This window comes from Saccostrea echinata, unplaced genomic scaffold (assembly GCF_033153115.1).
Source record: "Saccostrea echinata isolate AGI-Se365-2 ecotype Australia unplaced genomic scaffold, CSIRO_AGI_Sech_v1 ptg000159c, whole genome shotgun sequence".
NCBI classification, from domain to species: domain Eukaryota; kingdom Metazoa; phylum Mollusca; class Bivalvia; order Ostreida; family Ostreidae; genus Saccostrea; species Saccostrea echinata.
This window is the reverse complement of record NW_026889908.1, coordinates 1-20,026: the sequence shown is the minus strand read 5'-3', so window position 1 is coordinate 20,026 and position 20,026 is coordinate 1. Positions and strand designations below refer to the sequence as shown.

Genomic DNA, 20,026 nt, shown 5'->3' with positions numbered 1-20,026 from the left:
AACTGTACATATTACATATTAAACAATTACCTCTTAGTCTTCTCCTCGTTGGCCTTTGGGGTCCCTTTGGCAGTCTTGGCAGCCATGAATCGACCCTTAGGGGGAGACTTGGTTCTTGGCTGAAAGACTGTGGGTCTTTGGTCCTGAGGTTTCAGCTTTTCCCAAAGGGCAATCACTCTGTCTTCCTGTATCTTAGTCAGAGTCCGACAGTTCCTAAACTGCACCAAACAGTCTGCTAGGTCTTCAACTTCCTGTAATCCTGATGTTGCTTCTGGTAACTCTGAATCCTAAGAGAAAAAGCCATGAAAATAAGATACTGATTAATACAGAACATAATATACAGCACTATGAAATGAGACTTACTGTTTCTTCCATATCCGATTCTAAGTATGTGGGGGGTGTCTTTGGTTCTTGATCACTTGTTTCCTGAGGCATAGGCTCTGGGGAAGGCAAAGGTGTTGGCCGAATGACTTGGCTCTCTGCTCTGGCAGGTGATCTAACATTTCTCCTCTTTGTAAACTTGATATCTACCTCCGGTATCGTCATGTCTTCCAAGGCCTCCTCCTCAGCAAACCCTTCATCTACTTCCTCCTCTTCCTCGTTCTCTGTCTCCTCCTCCTCCTTCACCTCTTGAAGGGCCTTGCCAGTCTGCGAGTACAAGTACTCTATGCCTATCATCTCACCTGTGTGAATTCTAGGGGGCTGGAAAGCTGGATCTAGGGGAGTTCCAAGGACAGTCTGTGCCAAATGGTTGACAGCGTGGCGTAGAAGTCCGCTGTACGTGTGGCACAGCGGAGCTTCCACCTCCACGGCCTGAGAAGCCCTGTCTTGGTTCCACCTGTACAGCCCCTCAAGCAGATAGGCTTGATAATGGACATCATTTGCACTGGTACCTTAAAATGTAGACAAGATAAAAATTAACACATAAATTAATAATATTATTAATTAAAACTAACAATTTTCAGGTAGATGATAAAACCCTTACCTGGTATGAATCTGTTGAGATGGAGGTGAAACGACTCTAGGGAAGTGGACCCTCGTGCACATCGGTACGTTGGCAAGGTTTTATCCCCCTTCTTGAGAGTTCCGGTCTGCGTGTACAAGGACACATTAGGTGGATCCTGCACACAGTCCACATGCCTCCTCTGGCTCTCCCACATGTCTTGTGCTTTGTCCTTGTCAATAAGGGGGGTTCCTACTAAATCTCTCCCCTGCTCCCCAGAGTACACCTCCAACAGATCCTCCACAAGCTCTCGAATCATGTTCGGACTCCTCGTAACTCTACGACAGTGCAAGGCAAGCTCCTTCTTGGAGATCCAGTCACTTTCACTACCCTGGATGGTAACGCCGTCTTTCCTGGCCTGACTCTCTTTCGCTTCTTTCAGGGCAGACAAGTCCTCTTCACTCCACTGGAAGAAGCACCCAGATAGGCGTCTCATGAACTGGGGGTACAGGGCATGAGATTCTGTAGTACAAGCACTAGATATTCTCCTCATGAAATGCCAGATGTCCAGCCTCACCAGAGTTGCACCCCAATTTTCAAACTTCTTACCAACAAAGTTGGGACCACAACAATCTCGGTCGACATAAATTACTTCGGGAGGACTGACTCCACTGTCCTTGTATCTGCTCTGGAGTCCCTGGAACATCTTGTCCAGACCCGCTCCTTCCCCAGCCGTAAGGACGGAGATGAGAACCTGGCCATGCTCATTCCCAACATTCGTGGCCCAAGCAGCAGTCTCCGCAGCTGTACCTTGTAGTTTCCTTACAACTTTCTTGGTGGAATCTACTTTCAGAATTCTCCCAAACACAGATGTGATGGCTGCCTTAACTTCCCCTAGCCGAGCGAGTACATCCTGGCAGTAGACAGAAAGAAGCCAATGGCAGGACGGAATCTTCTGAGGTGTCGGAGGTGGGGGAAACTTGAAATCAGCCAGGAGCCCCCTCTTCTGTGCATTGGTAAAGGTCTGGCAGTCACTGAGGTAGCGAGCTGCCCTCCTCAACATCTCCTCCCCATGGAGCTCGGCAAGATTCTGTCTCAGCCTGGCGACGCTGTTCCCAAGACCCCGCTGACGCATCATCTTGACAACCTCCAAGTCGCATGCCATCAGACGAGTCAGAATACATGGGAACTGCAGTCGATGACCCACATCCAGTTGACTGAGAAGTTCCTCGCTCCAGCTACTTAGCTTCTTGTGGCACTTGGGACACTCGAGGTACTCGGCTGCCAGGTAATAATACGAAGACATGGCCAGGACTTTGCGCAAAGTTCGATATATTCCGGACGATATCATTTCCTGTCCCTTGCAGCTGGCATCTGGGCAAGTCAGTTTTACACGCCAGAGTTTCTTGGGCATCCATAGGAATATTGGTCTGGAAAAGTATCTGAAAGAGATAATAAAGTGATGTGTGTTGTTTTATTGCTTTAGTGTAACAAATAAATTTACCTAAGGAAAATAAAAGTGATAAAAACCTGTCTATGACTGGTGGCTGAGTACACACTAAAGGGGGAGTAGGAGGCATGTACCACATCCGGTCAATTGTATCGAAACACATTTCTGGCTTCCCCTGCTTGTTGATGCGAAACAGCGTTCTAGAAATCCACTTCTGGTCGTAACTGTCTAAAACCTGCTTCCAAGCACTGTACACAACATCTACAATTTTTTTGTACATAAAATAAGTACATTTTAATGAATTTTTTATAACAAATTACGACACAACAAATAAGCTTTGTATAAATGATAATATTCTGTAAACCACACACCAGTGAGAAAACAAAGTTACAAGTGACATAAGTTCTACATAAAAGTTGTACATGTATATATAAATATAATGTTTATAATGTATATATATATATATGTACAGGTGCAATTGTTACAAAAAAAGCTACACACTCTAAGAACCTACACCATTAACTCACCATAGGAACTCTGCGTATAAAAGCTGTAAAAAATCAATGTTTTAGTATCGTCAACAAATCAATTCATCTAAGAAAGAAGAACATTTTGTTTAAAGTAAATACATTATCATCATCGCTTACGATTTGAGAGGACCTCCATAGCTTCAATATCGCGGACGGCTTCTACCAAGTCAACATCCTGCATGCAGGTAGGGTCGACAACTTCTACAGGTGGTTGACTCGTGGTGGCAGTTTCCTCCGGTGGGTGGCTCACAGTGGCAGAGGGCTCCTTCGATGCTTTCTCCTGCTCTGTTCTCTTACGTCGTGCTATGGCCTCCTTGTCTTTCGCTATCTTGAATGCTTCCGGGAAGAACTTGAGATACTGGAGGAGTCTGTGTTTGTTATACGAAAGGGGATGGTCTGTCTCTGTGTCCTTGTCCTCAGACATGACGAGGCCCATCACACCAGTCACGTACCCCAAGTCATTCTCCAGAAGCCACTTAAACGTTTGACCCCGGTATTTCCCAAACTGTAAAACAAGCTGGGACAACACGTACCTGCTAGATCTTGCAGCACCAGGACCTCCGAGTACTGACGCTCTCTCCTTTGCGTTCTTCATAGATGTCGCACCATCCACAAGAGGCTTGGAGACAGGCGTATAATTCGCTGCAGCCTCTGTTCGCATAAGTCTGAGCTCTCCAGTGATGGTGCGCTCAAACTTGGGCTCAAGTGCACTTGCACTTCTTGGATTTTTCCTTTGCATGACTCTGAGTGTGTGTGAGATTTCCTTTATATTTCACTATTTCATTAAACTAAAACATTTGAGACAAAGAACTGTTTTGGCGCGACGTCCACTAAACACACAAAAATGCGCCTAAATGGAGATGCCTAGCTGGTAAGTTTCACATCATTTTTTTGATATTTATCCCAGATTTATGATGAACTAGGTTAAAATTTATGTATGTCTTAAAAATTCAGATCCGTCTCGACTGTTTTCACATTAAAATCAACTCTGTTTTATACAAACTTACAGAAATCGGCGTTTTCAAAAAATCTACACAATGTAAACATGTCGCTGATAAACAATACATATTTACGAAAGTTTTGTATGGTATTAAGTAAGACCGTGTGTACGTAAGGGAAATCTAGACTAAAATCAATTGTTTAAACATGAACATCAGTTTACTTTCATTCAAAAATCAATCGATCGGCGTTTTCAATCAATGTACACAATGTAAAATTTGTGCAGAAAAAACGCGGTACAGTGCGAGGTCATTTTGCACACAAAAAACATATAAAACCCTAATCAATATGGATGTGCATTTACAGAACAATTAAATGTGAATAAATAAATTGAATCTTACCTGATTTTTGACTGCAAATCCGTTATTTTTGTATTTTTTAAAAGTTGTACAAGTCGGCGTCACTTCCGAATTTCCTCTATTTACAACCTCTCAATATCTATAACTAAGCCACTTACCCTTAAGTAACACGCTTCAATATTACTAAACTTTTGTAGCTGAATCGATTAATACCAAATTTGAACTTCAACTCCCGTTTATAATGAAGAAATTAAACTTTCTAATTTTCACTATATAACATGCTATTTATCAAACATGGCGGCTGTCCCAATTCTTACTTGAAGACTTGCTCTGATTGGTCGGCTGATTAGAAAGTTGGACAGAAGTGGAACAGAAGTGGGACAAAAGTGGGACAAATCCAACTCTCTGATTGGATAAAAAAGTGGAACTCCACCACGAAGATTGCACAGCTAGTAGCGCAAGGATGACACGCAAATTCGTGAAGCGTTCCATATTTTTTTCATTTTTAAAAAAGTTTTTAAATTTGTTCTCTTTATATTTTCTGTATTTTGTGCCAATTTTCAATGTAGTGTCTATCCTATTTTTAAAATTGGAACGATACGCAAGTTTTGGAAGAATTCCATATATATATATTGATTATTACTAATTATTATTTCTTAAATAAATCAAAAGGAAGTCAACAAAATTAAATCAAACGGGAGGGGGGGGGGGGAGTTGATAGACACTACTATTTATCATTTTCTTTATTTTTGTTCTTTCTTTTTCTTTTCTTTCTTTCTTTTTTTTTTTTTTTTCATATTTTGCTTATTAATTGTCATTTCTATTTATCAATAGATTAATAATCTTTAAATTCTAGTGCACTATATATGGTATACAGGTGATAGTACTAAAACGCTGAGAGTACGAATGGAAAACGTTGACAGTACGTCGCATTTAGAAAAACGGAGTATGTGTAGGAAAGATGTATGAGGATAGGTAAAATATGCGATTGCTACACAGAGGTCAAATTTAAAGGTGAGCGCGTGATTTGGGAGGGGGATGTTGCATTTTTAGGCCTATCCGTGCGACATTGATTCTATAAAACCGTCCCTGGTCTCTTAAACACAAATTTTCTGCGCAGCGCCATAGTTTTAAGTTTCTGTATCAACTACACTTTTCATACTTACCTGGTGCAGAGGGCACCCTGATCAAGTAGGGGGTCCCTCCAGGGCGAGGCCTTTCCATTGCACTCCGGATCGGCTGAACCCTGCGATCGCCCCAAATGCGGGCGACTCGGGCACGTAATTTTTAAGTGTGGGGGTCTGCGTTCGCGCTTACCCCTGGATAAATAAATGTAGAATAAGAGAAAAAACTATCCACACCCTATCACATATATAAAACTGCAATAGTAATTAATATTTTTACAATTTCAGTATCATTGTGCATGAATTTTATTTACTGCATGTAGATATTTAAGACGTTTATTCTATTCTTGTTATTGTTAATCAATTTTTATATGAATTAGTTTGTTATGATTCAATAGCTCAGTATAGCTATATTTGTTATTTTATTTCATTTTATTTTTATTGCTTTGTTTTTGGTTTGTTTGTGTGTATTTTCAATTATATTTAATAAAAAAATCATGTTCTTCTATTTTTACACACGCGTACTTAGTGTCTTTACGTTATCCGGGGATCACGTGAAAAAATGTGCATACAAGTAAGATGGAGTTACGTCCCTTTGACCGTAGCCTTTGGTTCACGTAATGCCTACTGTGACGTCGTGTCCGTGACAACAAAAGTGTGGAGATTGTCATGCGGTCGTCAGAGAAGTTTAGAATCCAATTTTCTTGTGAATATTTCTTATTCAGTGTAAGGAAGTGAAAGGAAATTGTTCATATACAAAGTGGATGTCAATTTCATACAGCAGCGATGTCATTTTTTTGGCTAAATGTGCATTGGATTACGTGTTGGAAATTAAATTCTATAAAAATTGATAAGGACTCGAAGAGCAAGTAATATAAGGTTAGTGAATTTTATTTTCCCTTTCAATTTACTTCAACTAGTTAGAATCGCGTTCACCATTCTCGATAATATCATTTAATCATTCTGCGCATTGACCAACCATATCTCAATAATATATGCGACAGTCATTTTTCTGGGCATCGGAGAAAATCGTGGTTGTAGCTGGATTATAAGAATTCAGTGCAAAACTTGATAGATATGAAATATGATAAAATTAGAATTATTTACTTTTATTTTCCTTTGTTTTTAGCTTTCTAAATAAAGCTATCGATTTTTTTCTTGCACAATGACCCCTCCCCCCACCCCCATTCACCCCCTCACTCCAGTTAATTTTTATTTCCTTCCTTTTATTCATTACACATGTGTGCACATGTGTAAGTCACATAGGCACATGTGTAGCAGTTACCTTTCCTGTTACGTAGTATTAACGTTTCTTCAGCTGTTTACAGTATGCAAATATTTAAAAGGGCTATTTCATATTACTCTCTGTTCCATAGTATTTATATGTTGCAAAAAGTAGTAGGTATTGTACTTGCTTTTCGGCAGTACATATATTAAAATTGGAACGATACAGAGAAGATTAGCATGGCCCCTGCGCAAGGATGACACGCAAATTCGTGAAGCGTTCCATATTTTTTTCATTTTTAAAAAAGTTTTTAAATTTGTTCTCTTTATATTTTCTGTATTTTGTGCCAATTTTCAATGTAGTGTCTATCCTATTTTTAAAATTGGAACGATACGCAAGTTTTGGAAGAATTCCATATATATATATTGATTATTACTAATTATTATTTCTTAAATAAATCAAAAGGAAGTCAACAAAATTAAATCAAACGGGAGGGGGGGAGGGGGGGGGGGAGTTGATAGACACTACTATTTATCATTTTCTTTATTTTTGTTCTTTCTTTTTCTTTTCTTTCTTTCTTTTTTTTTTTTTTCATATTTTGCTTATTAATTGTCATTTCTATTTATCAATAGATTAATAATCTTTAAATTCTAGTGCACTATATATGGTATACAGGTGATAGTACTAAAACGCTGAGAGTACGAATGGAAAACGTTGACAGTACGTCGCATTTAGAAAAACGGAGTATGTGTAGGAAAGATGTATGAGGATAGGTAAAATATGCGATTGCTACACAGAGGTCAAATTTAAAGGTGAGCGCGTGATTTGGGAGGGGGATGTTGCATTTTTAGGCCTATCCGTGCGACATTGATTCTATAAAACCGTCCCTGGTCTCTTAAACACAAATTTTCTGCGCAGCGCCATAGTTTTAAGTTTCTGTATCAACTACACTTTTCATACTTACCTGGTGCAGAGGGCACCCTGATCAAGTAGGGGGTCCCTCCAGGGCGAGGCCTTTCCATTGCACTCCGGATCGGCTGAACCCTGCGATCGCCCCAAATGCGGGCGACTCGGGCACGTAATTTTTAAGTGTGGGGGTCTGCGTTCGCGCTTACCCCTGGATAAATAAATGTAGAATAAGAGAAAAAACTATCCACACCCTATCACATATATAAAACTGCAATAGTAATTAATATTTTTACAATTTCAGTATCATTGTGCATGAATTTTATTTACTGCATGTAGATATTTAAGACGTTTATTCTATTCTTGTTATTGTTAATCAATTTTTATATGAATTAGTTTGTTATGATTCAATAGCTCAGTATAGCTATATTTGTTATTTTATTTCATTTTATTTTTATTGCTTTGTTTTTGGTTTGTTTGTGTGTATTTTCAATTATATTTAATAAAAAAATCATGTTCTTCTATTTTTACACACGCGTACTTAGTGTCTTTACGTTATCCGGGGATCACGTGAAAAAATGTGCATACAAGTAAGATGGAGTTACGTCCCTTTGACCGTAGCCTTTGGTTCACGTAATGCCTACTGTGACGTCGGTGTCCGTGACAACAAAAGTGTGGAGATTGTCATGCGGTCGTCAGAGAAGTTTAGAATCCAATTTTCTTGTGAATATTTCTTATTCAGTGTAAGGAAGTGAAAGGAAATTGTTCATATATCAAAGTGGATGTCAATTTCATACAGCAGCGATGTCATTTTTTTGGCTAAATGTGCATTGGATTACGTGTTGGAAATTAAATTCTATAAAAATTGATAAGGACTCGAAGAGCAAGTAATATAAGGTTAGTGAATTTTATTTTCCCTTTCAATTTACTTCAACTAGTTAGAATCGCGTTCACCATTCTCGATAATATCATTTAATCATTCTGCGCATTGACCAACCATATCTCAATAATATATGCGACAGTCATTTTTCTGGGCATCGGAGAAAATCGTGGTTGTAGCTGGATTATAAGAATTCAGTGCAAAACTTGATAGATATGAAATATGATAAAATTAGAATTATTTACTTTTATTTTCCTTTGTTTTTAGCTTTCTAAATAAAGCTATCGATTTTTTTCTTGCACAATGACCCCTCCCCCCACCCCCATTCACCCCCTCACTCCAGTTAATTTTTATTTCCTTCCTTTTATTCATTACACATGTGTGCACATGTGTAAGTCACATAGGCACATGTGTAGCAGTTACCTTTCCTGTTACGTAGTATTAACGTTTCTTCAGCTGTTTACAGTATGCAAATATTTAAAAGGGCTATTTCATATTACTCTCTGTTCCATAGTATTTATATGTTGCAAAAAGTAGTAGGTATTGTACTTGCTTTTCGGCAGTACATATATTAAAATTGGAACGATACAGAGAAGATTAGCATGGCCCCTGCGCAAGGATGACACGCAAATTCGTGAAGCGTTCCATATTTTTTTCATTTTTAAAAAAGTTTTTAAATTTGTTCTCTTTATATTTTCTGTATTTTGTGCCAATTTTCAATGTAGTGTCTATCCTATTTTTAAAATTGGAACGATACGCAAGTTTTGGAAGAATTCCATATATATATATTGATTATTACTAATTATTATTTCTTAAATAAATCAAAAGGAAGTCAACAAAATTAAATCAAACGGGAGGGGGGGAGGGGGGGGGGGAGTTGATAGACACTACTATTTATCATTTTCTTTATTTTTGTTCTTTCTTTTTCTTTTCTTTCTTTCTTTTTTTTTTTTTTTTTCATATTTTGCTTATTAATTGTCATTTCTATTTATCAATAGATTAATAATCTTTAAATTCTAGTGCACTATATATGGTATACAGGTGATAGTACTAAAACGCTGAGAGTACGAATGGAAAACGTTGACAGTACGTCGCATTTAGAAAAACGGAGTATGTGTAGGAAAGATGTATGAGGATAGGTAAAATATGCGATTGCTACACAGAGGTCAAATTTAAAGGTGAGCGCGTGATTTGGGAGGGGGATGTTGCATTTTTAGGCCTATCCGTGCGACATTGATTCTATAAAACCGTCCCTGGTCTCTTAAACACAAATTTTCTGCGCAGCGCCATAGTTTTAAGTTTCTGTATCAACTACACTTTTCATACTTACCTGGTGCAGAGGGCACCCTGATCAAGTAGGGGGTCCCTCCAGGGCGAGGCCTTTCCATTGCACTCCGGATCGGCTGAACCCTGCGATCGCCCCAAATGCGGGCGACTCGGGCACGTAATTTTTAAGTGTGGGGGTCTGCGTTCGCGCTTACCCCTGGATAAATAAATGTAGAATAAGAGAAAAAACTATCCACACCCTATCACATATATAAAACTGCAATAGTAATTAATATTTTTACAATTTCAGTATCATTGTGCATGAATTTTATTTACTGCATGTAGATATTTAAGACGTTTATTCTATTCTTGTTATTGTTAATCAATTTTTATATGAATTAGTTTGTTATGATTCAATAGCTCAGTATAGCTATATTTGTTATTTTATTTCATTTTATTTTTATTGCTTTGTTTTTGGTTTGTTTGTGTGTATTTTCAATTATATTTAATAAAAAAATCATGTTCTTCTATTTTTACACACGCGTACTTAGTGTCTTTACGTTATCCGGGGATCACGTGAAAAAATGTGCATACAAGTAAGATGGAGTTACGTCCCTTTGACCGTAGCCTTTGGTTCACGTAATGCCTACTGTGACGTCGTGTCCGTGACAACAAAAGTGTGGAGATTGTCATGCGGTCGTCAGAGAAGTTTAGAATCCAATTTTCTTGTGAATATTTCTTATTCAGTGTAAGGAAGTGAAAGGAAATTGTTCATATATCAAAGTGGATGTCAATTTCATACAGCAGCGATGTCATTTTTTTGGCTAAATGTGCATTGGATTACGTGTTGGAAATTAAATTCTATAAAAATTGATAAGGACTCGAAGAGCAAGTAATATAAGGTTAGTGAATTTTATTTTCCCTTTCAATTTACTTCAACTAGTTAGAATCGCGTTCACCATTCTCGATAATATCATTTAATCATTCTGCGCATTGACCAACCATATCTCAATAATATATGCGACAGTCATTTTTCTGGGCATCGGAGAAAATCGTGGTTGTAGCTGGATTATAAGAATTCAGTGCAAAACTTGATAGATATGAAATATGATAAAATTAGAATTATTTACTTTTATTTTCCTTTGTTTTTAGCTTTCTAAATAAAGCTATCGATTTTTTTCTTGCACAATGACCCCTCCCCCCACCCCCATTCACCCCCTCACTCCAGTTAATTTTTATTTCCTTCCTTTTATTCATTACACATGTGTGCACATGTGTAAGTCACATAGGCACATGTGTAGCAGTTACCTTTCCTGTTACGTAGTATTAACGTTTCTTCAGCTGTTTACAGTATGCAAATATTTAAAAGGGCTATTTCATATTACTCTCTGTTCCATAGTATTTATATGTTGCAAAAAGTAGTAGGTATTGTACTTGCTTTTCGGCAGTACATATATTAAAATTGGAACGATACAGAGAAGATTAGCATGGCCCCTGCGCAAGGATGACACGCAAATTCGTGAAGCGTTCCATATTTTTTTCATTTTTAAAAAAGTTTTTAAATTTGTTCTCTTTATATTTTCTGTATTTTGTGCCAATTTTCAATGTAGTGTCTATCCTATTTTTAAAATTGGAACGATACGCAAGTTTTGGAAGAATTCCATATATATATATTGATTATTACTAATTATTATTTCTTAAATAAATCAAAAGGAAGTCAACAAAATTAAATCAAACGGGAGGGGGGGAGGGGGGGGGGGAGTTGATAGACACTACTATTTATCATTTTCTTTATTTTTGTTCTTTCTTTTTCTTTTCTTTCTTTCTTTTTTTTTTTTTTTTCATATTTTGCTTATTAATTGTCATTTCTATTTATCAATAGATTAATAATCTTTAAATTCTAGTGCACTATATATGGTATACAGGTGATAGTACTAAAACGCTGAGAGTACGAATGGAAAACGTTGACAGTACGTCGCATTTAGAAAAACGGAGTATGTGTAGGAAAGATGTATGAGGATAGGTAAAATATGCGATTGCTACACAGAGGTCAAATTTAAAGGTGAGCGCGTGATTTGGGAGGGGGATGTTGCATTTTTAGGCCTATCCGTGCGACATTGATTCTATAAAACCGTCCCTGGTCTCTTAAACACAAATTTTCTGCGCAGCGCCATAGTTTTAAGTTTCTGTATCAACTACACTTTTCATACTTACCTGGTGCAGAGGGCACCCTGATCAAGTAGGGGGTCCCTCCAGGGCGAGGCCTTTCCATTGCACTCCGGATCGGCTGAACCCTGCGATCGCCCCAAATGCGGGCGACTCGGGCACGTAATTTTTAAGTGTGGGGGTCTGCGTTCGCGCTTACCCCTGGATAAATAAATGTAGAATAAGAGAAAAAACTATCCACACCCTATCACATATATAAAACTGCAATAGTAATTAATATTTTTACAATTTCAGTATCATTGTGCATGAATTTTATTTACTGCATGTAGATATTTAAGACGTTTATTCTATTCTTGTTATTGTTAATCAATTTTTATATGAATTAGTTTGTTATGATTCAATAGCTCAGTATAGCTATATTTGTTATTTTATTTCATTTTATTTTTATTGCTTTGTTTTTGGTTTGTTTGTGTGTATTTTCAATTATATTTAATAAAAAAATCATGTTCTTCTATTTTTACACACGCGTACTTAGTGTCTTTACGTTATCCGGGGATCACGTGAAAAAATGTGCATACAAGTAAGATGGAGTTACGTCCCTTTGACCGTAGCCTTTGGTTCACGTAATGCCTACTGTGACGTCGTGTCCGTGACAACAAAAGTGTGGAGATTGTCATGCGGTCGTCAGAGAAGTTTAGAATCCAATTTTCTTGTGAATATTTCTTATTCAGTGTAAGGAAGTGAAAGGAAATTGTTCATATATCAAAGTGGATGTCAATTTCATACAGCAGCGATGTCATTTTTTTGGCTAAATGTGCATTGGATTACGTGTTGGAAATTAAATTCTATAAAAATTGATAAGGACTCGAAGAGCAAGTAATATAAGGTTAGTGAATTTTATTTTCCCTTTCAATTTACTTCAACTAGTTAGAATCGCGTTCACCATTCTCGATAATATCATTTAATCATTCTGCGCATTGACCAACCATATCTCAATAATATATGCGACAGTCATTTTTCTGGGCATCGGAGAAAATCGTGGTTGTAGCTGGATTATAAGAATTCAGTGCAAAACTTGATAGATATGAAATATGATAAAATTAGAATTATTTACTTTTATTTTCCTTTGTTTTTAGCTTTCTAAATAAAGCTATCGATTTTTTTCTTGCACAATGACCCCTCCCCCCACCCCCATTCACCCCCTCACTCCAGTTAATTTTTATTTCCTTCCTTTTATTCATTACACATGTGTGCACATGTGTAAGTCACATAGGCACATGTGTAGCAGTTACCTTTCCTGTTACGTAGTATTAACGTTTCTTCAGCTGTTTACAGTATGCAAATATTTAAAAGGGCTATTTCATATTACTCTCTGTTCCATAGTATTTATATGTTGCAAAAAGTAGTAGGTATTGTACTTGCTTTTCGGCAGTACATATATTAAAATTGGAACGATACAGAGAAGATTAGCATGGCCCCTGCGCAAGGATGACACGCAAATTCGTGAAGCGTTCCATATTTTTTTCATTTTTAAAAAAGTTTTTAAATTTGTTCTCTTTATATTTTCTGTATTTTGTGCCAATTTTCAATGTAGTGTCTATCCTATTTTTAAAATTGGAACGATACGCAAGTTTTGGAAGAATTCCATATATATATATTGATTATTACTAATTATTATTTCTTAAATAAATCAAAAGGAAGTCAACAAAATTAAATCAAACGGGAGGGGGGGGGGGGAGTTGATAGACACTACTATTTATCATTTTCTTTATTTTTGTTCTTTCTTTTTCTTTTCTTTCTTTCTTTTTTTTTTTTTTTTCATATTTTGCTTATTAATTGTCATTTCTATTTATCAATAGATTAATAATCTTTAAATTCTAGTGCACTATATATGGTATACAGGTGATAGTACTAAAACGCTGAGAGTACGAATGGAAAACGTTGACAGTACGTCGCATTTAGAAAAACGGAGTATGTGTAGGAAAGATGTATGAGGATAGGTAAAATATGCGATTGCTACACAGAGGTCAAATTTAAAGGTGAGCGCGTGATTTGGGAGGGGGATGTTGCATTTTTAGGCCTATCCGTGCGACATTGATTCTATAAAACCGTCCCTGGTCTCTTAAACACAAATTTTCTGCGCAGCGCCATAGTTTTAAGTTTCTGTATCAACTACACTTTTCATACTTACCTGGTGCAGAGGGCACCCTGATCAAGTAGGGGGTCCCTCCAGGGCGAGGCCTTTCCATTGCACTCCGGATCGGCTGAACCCTGCGATCGCCCCAAATGCGGGCGACTCGGGCACGTAATTTTTAAGTGTGGGGGTCTGCGTTCGCGCTTACCCCTGGATAAATAAATGTAGAATAAGAGAAAAAACTATCCACACCCTATCACATATATAAAACTGCAATAGTAATTAATATTTTTACAATTTCAGTATCATTGTGCATGAATTTTATTTACTGCATGTAGATATTTAAGACGTTTATTCTATTCTTGTTATTGTTAATCAATTTTTATATGAATTAGTTTGTTATGATTCAATAGCTCAGTATAGCTATATTTGTTATTTTATTTCATTTTATTTTTATTGCTTTGTTTTTGGTTTGTTTGTGTGTATTTTCAATTATATTTAATAAAAAAATCATGTTCTTCTATTTTTACACACGCGTACTTAGTGTCTTTACGTTATCCGGGGATCACGTGAAAAAATGTGCATACAAGTAAGATGGAGTTACGTCCCTTTGACCGTAGCCTTTGGTTCACGTAATGCCTACTGTGACGTCGTGTCCGTGACAACAAAAGTGTGGAGATTGTCATGCGGTCGTCAGAGAAGTTTAGAATCCAATTTTCTTGTGAATATTTCTTATTCAGTGTAAGGAAGTGAAAGGAAATTGTTCATATATCAAAGTGGATGTCAATTTCATACAGCAGCGATGTCATTTTTTTGGCTAAATGTGCATTGGATTACGTGTTGGAAATTAAATTCTATAAAAATTGATAAGGACTCGAAGAGCAAGTAATATAAGGTTAGTGAATTTTATTTTCCCTTTCAATTTACTTCAACTAGTTAGAATCGCGTTCACCATTCTCGATAATATCATTTAATCATTCTGCGCATTGACCAACCATATCTCAATAATATATGCGACAGTCATTTTTCTGGGCATCGGAGAAAATCGTGGTTGTAGCTGGATTATAAGAATTCAGTGCAAAACTTGATAGATATGAAATATGATAAAATTAGAATTATTTACTTTTATTTTCCTTTGTTTTTAGCTTTCTAAATAAAGCTATCGATTTTTTTCTTGCACAATGACCCCTCCCCCCACCCCCATTCACCCCCTCACTCCAGTTAATTTTTATTTCCTTCCTTTTATTCATTACACATGTGTGCACATGTGTAAGTCACATAGGCACATGTGTAGCAGTTACCTTTCCTGTTACGTAGTATTAACGTTTCTTCAGCTGTTTACAGTATGCAAATATTTAAAAGGGCTATTTCATATTACTCTCTGTTCCATAGTATTTATATGTTGCAAAAAGTAGTAGGTATTGTACTTGCTTTTCGGCAGTACATATATTAAAATTGGAACGATACAGAGAAGATTAGCATGGCCCCTGCGCAAGGATGACACGCAAATTCGTGAAGCGTTCCATATTTTTTTCATTTTTAAAAAAGTTTTTAAATTTGTTCTCTTTATATTTTCTGTATTTTGTGCCAATTTTCAATGTAGTGTCTATCCTATTTTTAAAATTGGAACGATACGCAAGTTTTGGAAGAATTCCATATATATATATTGATTATTACTAATTATTATTTCTTAAATAAATCAAAAGGAAGTCAACAAAATTAAATCAAACGGGAGGGGGGGAGGGGGGGGGGGAGTTGATAGACACTACTATTTATCATTTTCTTTATTTTTGTTCTTTCTTTTTCTTTTCTTTCTTTCTTTTTTTTTTTTTTTTCATATTTTGCTTATTAATTGTCATTTCTATTTATCAATAGATTAATAATCTTTAAATTCTAGTGCACTATATATGGTATACAGGTGATAGTACTAAAACGCTGAGAGTACGAATGGAAAACGTTGACAGTACGTCGCATTTAGAAAAACGGAGTATGTGTAGGAAAGATGTATGAGGATAGGTAAAATATGCGATTGCTACACAGAGGTCAAATTTAAAGGTGAGCGCGTGATTTGGGAGGGGGATGTTGCATTTTTAGGCCTATCCGTGCGACATTGATTCTATAAAACCGTCCCTGGTCTCTTAAACACAAATTTTCTGCGCAGCGCCATAGTTTTAAGTTTCTGTATCAACTACACTTTTCATACTTACCTGGTGCAGAGGGCACCCTGATCAAGTAGGGGGTCCCTCCAGGGCGAGGCCTTTCCATTGCACTCCGGATCGGCTGAACCCTGCGATCGCCCCAAATGCGGGCGACTCGGGCACGTAATTTTTAAGTGTGGGGGTCTGCGTTCGCGCTTACCCCTGGATAAATAAATGTAGAATAAGAGAAAAAACTATCCACACCCTATCACATATATAAAACTGCAATAGTAATTAATATTTTTACAATTTCAGTATCATTGTGCATGAATTTTATTTACTGCATGTAGATATTTAAGACGTTTATTCTATTCTTGTTATTGTTAATCAATTTTTATATGAATTAGTTTGTTATGATTCAATAGCTCAGTATAGCTATATTTGTTATTTTATTTCATTTTATTTTTATTGCTTTGTTTTTGGTTTGTTTGTGTGTATTTTCAATTATATTTAATAAAAAAATCATGTTCTTCTATTTTTACACACGCGTACTTAGTGTCTTTACGTTATCCGGGGATCACGTGAAAAAATGTGCATACAAGTAAGATGGAGTTACGTCCCTTTGACCGTAGCCTTTGGTTCACGTAATGCCTACTGTGACGTCGTGTCCGTGACAACAAAAGTGTGGAGATTGTCATGCGGTCGTCAGAGAAGTTTAGAATCCAATTTTCTTGTGAATATTTCTTATTCAGTGTAAGGAAGTGAAAGGAAATTGTTCATATATCAAAGTGGATGTCAATTTCATACAGCAGCGATGTCATTTTTTTGGCTAAATGTGCATTGGATTACGTGTTGGAAATTAAATTCTATAAAAATTGATAAGGACTCGAAGAGCAAGTAATATAAGGTTAGTGAATTTTATTTTCCCTTTCAATTTACTTCAACTAGTTAGAATCGCGTTCACCATTCTCGATAATATCATTTAATCATTCTGCGCATTGACCAACCATATCTCAATAATATATGCGACAGTCATTTTTCTGGGCATCGGAGAAAATCGTGGTTGTAGCTGGATTATAAGAATTCAGTGCAAAACTTGATAGATATGAAATATGATAAAATTAGAATTATTTACTTTTATTTTCCTTTGTTTTTAGCTTTCTAAATAAAGCTATCGATTTTTTTCTTGCACAATGACCCCTCCCCCCACCCCCATTCACCCCCTCACTCCAGTTAATTTTTATTTCCTTCCTTTTATTCATTACACATGTGTGCACATGTGTAAGTCACATAGGCACATGTGTAGCAGTTACCTTTCCTGTTACGTAGTATTAACGTTTCTTCAGCTGTTTACAGTATGCAAATATTTAAAAGGGCTATTTCATATTACTCTCTGTTCCATAGTATTTATATGTTGCAAAAAGTAGTAGGTATTGTACTTGCTTTTCGGCAGTACATATATTAAAATTGGAACGATACAGAGAAGATTAGCATGGCCCCTGCGCAAGGATGACACGCAAATTCGTGAAGCGTTCCATATTTTTTTCATTTTTAAAAAAGTTTTTAAATTTGTTCTCTTTATATTTTCTGTATTTTGTGCCAATTTTCAATGTAGTGTCTATCCTATTTTTAAAATTGGAACGATACGCAAGTTTTGGAAGAATTCCATATATATATATTGATTATTACTAATTATTATTTCTTAAATAAATCAAAAGGAAGTCAACAAAATTAAATCAAACGGGAGGGGGGGAGGGGGGGGGGGGAGTTGATAGACACTACTATTTATCATTTTCTTTATTTTTGTTCTTTCTTTTTCTTTTCTTTCTTTCTTTTTTTTTTTTTTTCATATTTTGCTTATTAATTGTCATTTCTATTTATCAATAGATTAATAATCTTTAAATTCTAGTGCACTATATATGGTATACAGGTGATAGTACTAAAACGCTGAGAGTACGAATGGAAAACGTTGACAGTACGTCGCATTTAGAAAAACGGAGTATGTGTAGGAAAGATGTATGAGGATAGGTAAAATATGCGATTGCTACACAGAGGTCAAATTTAAAGGTGAGCGCGTGATTTGGGAGGGGGATGTTGCATTTTTAGGCCTATCCGTGCGACATTGATTCTATAAAACCGTCCCTGGTCTCTTAAACACAAATTTTCTGCGCAGCGCCATAGTTTTAAGTTTCTGTATCAACTACACTTTTCATACTTACCTGGTGCAGAGGGCACCCTGATCAAGTAGGGGGTCCCTCCAGGGCGAGGCCTTTCCATTGCACTCCGGATCGGCTGAACCCTGCGATCGCCCCAAATGCGGGCGACTCGGGCACGTAATTTTTAAGTGTGGGGGTCTGCGTTCGCGCTTACCCCTGGATAAATAAATGTAGAATAAGAGAAAAAACTATCCACACCCTATCACATATATAAAACTGCAATAGTAATTAATATTTTTACAATTTCAGTATCATTGTGCATGAATTTTATTTACTGCATGTAGATATTTAAGACGTTTATTCTATTCTTGTTATTGTTAATCAATTTTTATATGAATTAGTTTGTTATGATTCAATAGCTCAGTATAGCTATATTTGTTATTTTATTTCATTTTATTTTTATTGCTTTGTTTTTGGTTTGTTTGTGTGTATTTTCAATTATATTTAATAAAAAAATCATGTTCTTCTATTTTTACACACGCGTACTTAGTGTCTTTACGTTATCCGGGGATCACGTGAAAAAATGTGCATACAAGTAAGATGGAGTTACGTCCCTTTGACCGTAGCCTTTGGTTCACGTAATGCCTACTGTGACGTCGTGTCCGTGACAACAAAAGTGTGGAGATTGTCATGCGGTCGTCAGAGAAGTTTAGAATCCAATTTTCTTGTGAATATTTCTTATTCAGTGTAAGGAAGTGAAAGGAAATTGTTCATATATCAAAGTGGATGTCAATTTCATACAGCAGCGATGTCATTTTTTTGGCTAAATGTGCATTGGATTACGTGTTGGAAATTAAATTCTATAAAAATTGATAAGGACTCGAAGAGCAAGTAATATAAGGTTAGTGAATTTTATTTTCCCTTTCAATTTACTTCAACTAGTTAGAATCGCGTTCACCATTCTCGATAATATCATTTAATCATTCTGCGCATTGACCAACCATATCTCAATAATATATGCGACAGTCATTTTTCTGGGCATCGGAGAAAATCGTGGTTGTAGCTGGATTATAAGAATTCAGTGCAAAACTTGATAGATATGAAATATGATAAAATTAGAATTATTTACTTTTATTTTCCTTTGTTTTTAGCTTTCTAAATAAAGCTATCGATTTTTTTCTTGCACAATGACCCCTCCCCCCACCCCCATTCACCCCCTCACTCCAGTTAATTTTTATTTCCTTCCTTTTATTCATTACACATGTGTGCACATGTGTAAGTCACATAGGCACATGTGTAGCAGTTACCTTTCCTGTTACGTAGTATTAACGTTTCTTCAGCTGTTTACAGTATGCAAATATTTAAAAGGGCTATTTCATATTACTCTCTGTTCCATAGTATTTATATGTTGCAAAAAGTAGTAGGTATTGTACTTGCTTTTCGGCAGTACATATATTAAAATTGGAACGATACAGAGAAGATTAGCATGGCCCCTGCGCAAGGATGACACGCAAATTCGTGAAGCGTTCCATATTTTTTTCATTTTTAAAAAAGTTTTTAAATTTGTTCTCTTTATATTTTCTGTATTTTGTGCCAATTTTCAATGTAGTGTCTATCCTATTTTTAAAATTGGAACGATACGCAAGTTTTGGAAGAATTCCATATATATATATTGATTATTACTAATTATTATTTCTTAAATAAATCAAAAGGAAGTCAACAAAATTAAATCAAACGGGAGGGGGGGAGGGGGGGGGGGAGTTGATAGACACTACTATTTATCATTTTCTTTATTTTTGTTCTTTCTTTT

General features: G+C 36.3%; 14 non-coding genes across 14 annotated transcripts; all 14 read left to right on the top strand.

Annotated features, from left to right (window-relative positions):
• Positions 1–5,379: 5,379 nt before the first annotated feature.
• Positions 5,380–5,543, top strand: LOC133177482 (U1 spliceosomal RNA). The gene has a single exon (XR_009719716.1). It is a non-coding gene; the product is annotated as a U1 spliceosomal RNA (small nuclear RNA).
• Positions 5,544–6,752: 1,209 nt separating this feature from the next.
• On the top strand, positions 6,753–6,861 carry LOC133177516 (U6 spliceosomal RNA). Its single transcript, XR_009719749.1, has one exon. It is a non-coding gene; the product is annotated as a U6 spliceosomal RNA (small nuclear RNA).
• Positions 6,862–7,526: 665 nt separating this feature from the next.
• On the top strand, positions 7,527–7,690 carry LOC133177473 (U1 spliceosomal RNA). The gene has a single exon (XR_009719708.1). It is a non-coding gene; the product is annotated as a U1 spliceosomal RNA (small nuclear RNA).
• A 1,211-nt stretch (positions 7,691–8,901) lies between these two features.
• LOC133177515 (U6 spliceosomal RNA) lies at positions 8,902–9,010 on the top strand. The gene has a single exon (XR_009719748.1). It is a non-coding gene; the product is annotated as a U6 spliceosomal RNA (small nuclear RNA).
• A 668-nt stretch (positions 9,011–9,678) lies between these two features.
• On the top strand, positions 9,679–9,842 carry LOC133177525 (U1 spliceosomal RNA). Its single transcript, XR_009719757.1, has one exon. It is a non-coding gene; the product is annotated as a U1 spliceosomal RNA (small nuclear RNA).
• Positions 9,843–11,052: 1,210 nt separating this feature from the next.
• Positions 11,053–11,161, top strand: LOC133177514 (U6 spliceosomal RNA). The gene has a single exon (XR_009719747.1). It is a non-coding gene; the product is annotated as a U6 spliceosomal RNA (small nuclear RNA).
• Positions 11,162–11,828: 667 nt separating this feature from the next.
• Positions 11,829–11,992, top strand: LOC133177513 (U1 spliceosomal RNA). The gene has a single exon (XR_009719746.1). It is a non-coding gene; the product is annotated as a U1 spliceosomal RNA (small nuclear RNA).
• A 1,210-nt stretch (positions 11,993–13,202) lies between these two features.
• LOC133177512 (U6 spliceosomal RNA) lies at positions 13,203–13,311 on the top strand. The gene has a single exon (XR_009719745.1). It is a non-coding gene; the product is annotated as a U6 spliceosomal RNA (small nuclear RNA).
• A 660-nt stretch (positions 13,312–13,971) lies between these two features.
• LOC133177502 (U1 spliceosomal RNA) lies at positions 13,972–14,135 on the top strand. Its single transcript, XR_009719737.1, has one exon. It is a non-coding gene; the product is annotated as a U1 spliceosomal RNA (small nuclear RNA).
• Positions 14,136–15,345: 1,210 nt separating this feature from the next.
• On the top strand, positions 15,346–15,454 carry LOC133177511 (U6 spliceosomal RNA). The gene has a single exon (XR_009719744.1). It is a non-coding gene; the product is annotated as a U6 spliceosomal RNA (small nuclear RNA).
• Positions 15,455–16,121: 667 nt separating this feature from the next.
• Positions 16,122–16,285, top strand: LOC133177491 (U1 spliceosomal RNA). Its single transcript, XR_009719726.1, has one exon. It is a non-coding gene; the product is annotated as a U1 spliceosomal RNA (small nuclear RNA).
• Positions 16,286–17,495: 1,210 nt separating this feature from the next.
• Positions 17,496–17,604, top strand: LOC133177510 (U6 spliceosomal RNA). Its single transcript, XR_009719743.1, has one exon. It is a non-coding gene; the product is annotated as a U6 spliceosomal RNA (small nuclear RNA).
• A 667-nt stretch (positions 17,605–18,271) lies between these two features.
• LOC133177467 (U1 spliceosomal RNA) lies at positions 18,272–18,435 on the top strand. Its single transcript, XR_009719702.1, has one exon. It is a non-coding gene; the product is annotated as a U1 spliceosomal RNA (small nuclear RNA).
• Positions 18,436–19,645: 1,210 nt separating this feature from the next.
• Positions 19,646–19,754, top strand: LOC133177509 (U6 spliceosomal RNA). The gene has a single exon (XR_009719742.1). It is a non-coding gene; the product is annotated as a U6 spliceosomal RNA (small nuclear RNA).
• The last annotated feature ends 272 nt before the right edge of the window (positions 19,755–20,026 follow it).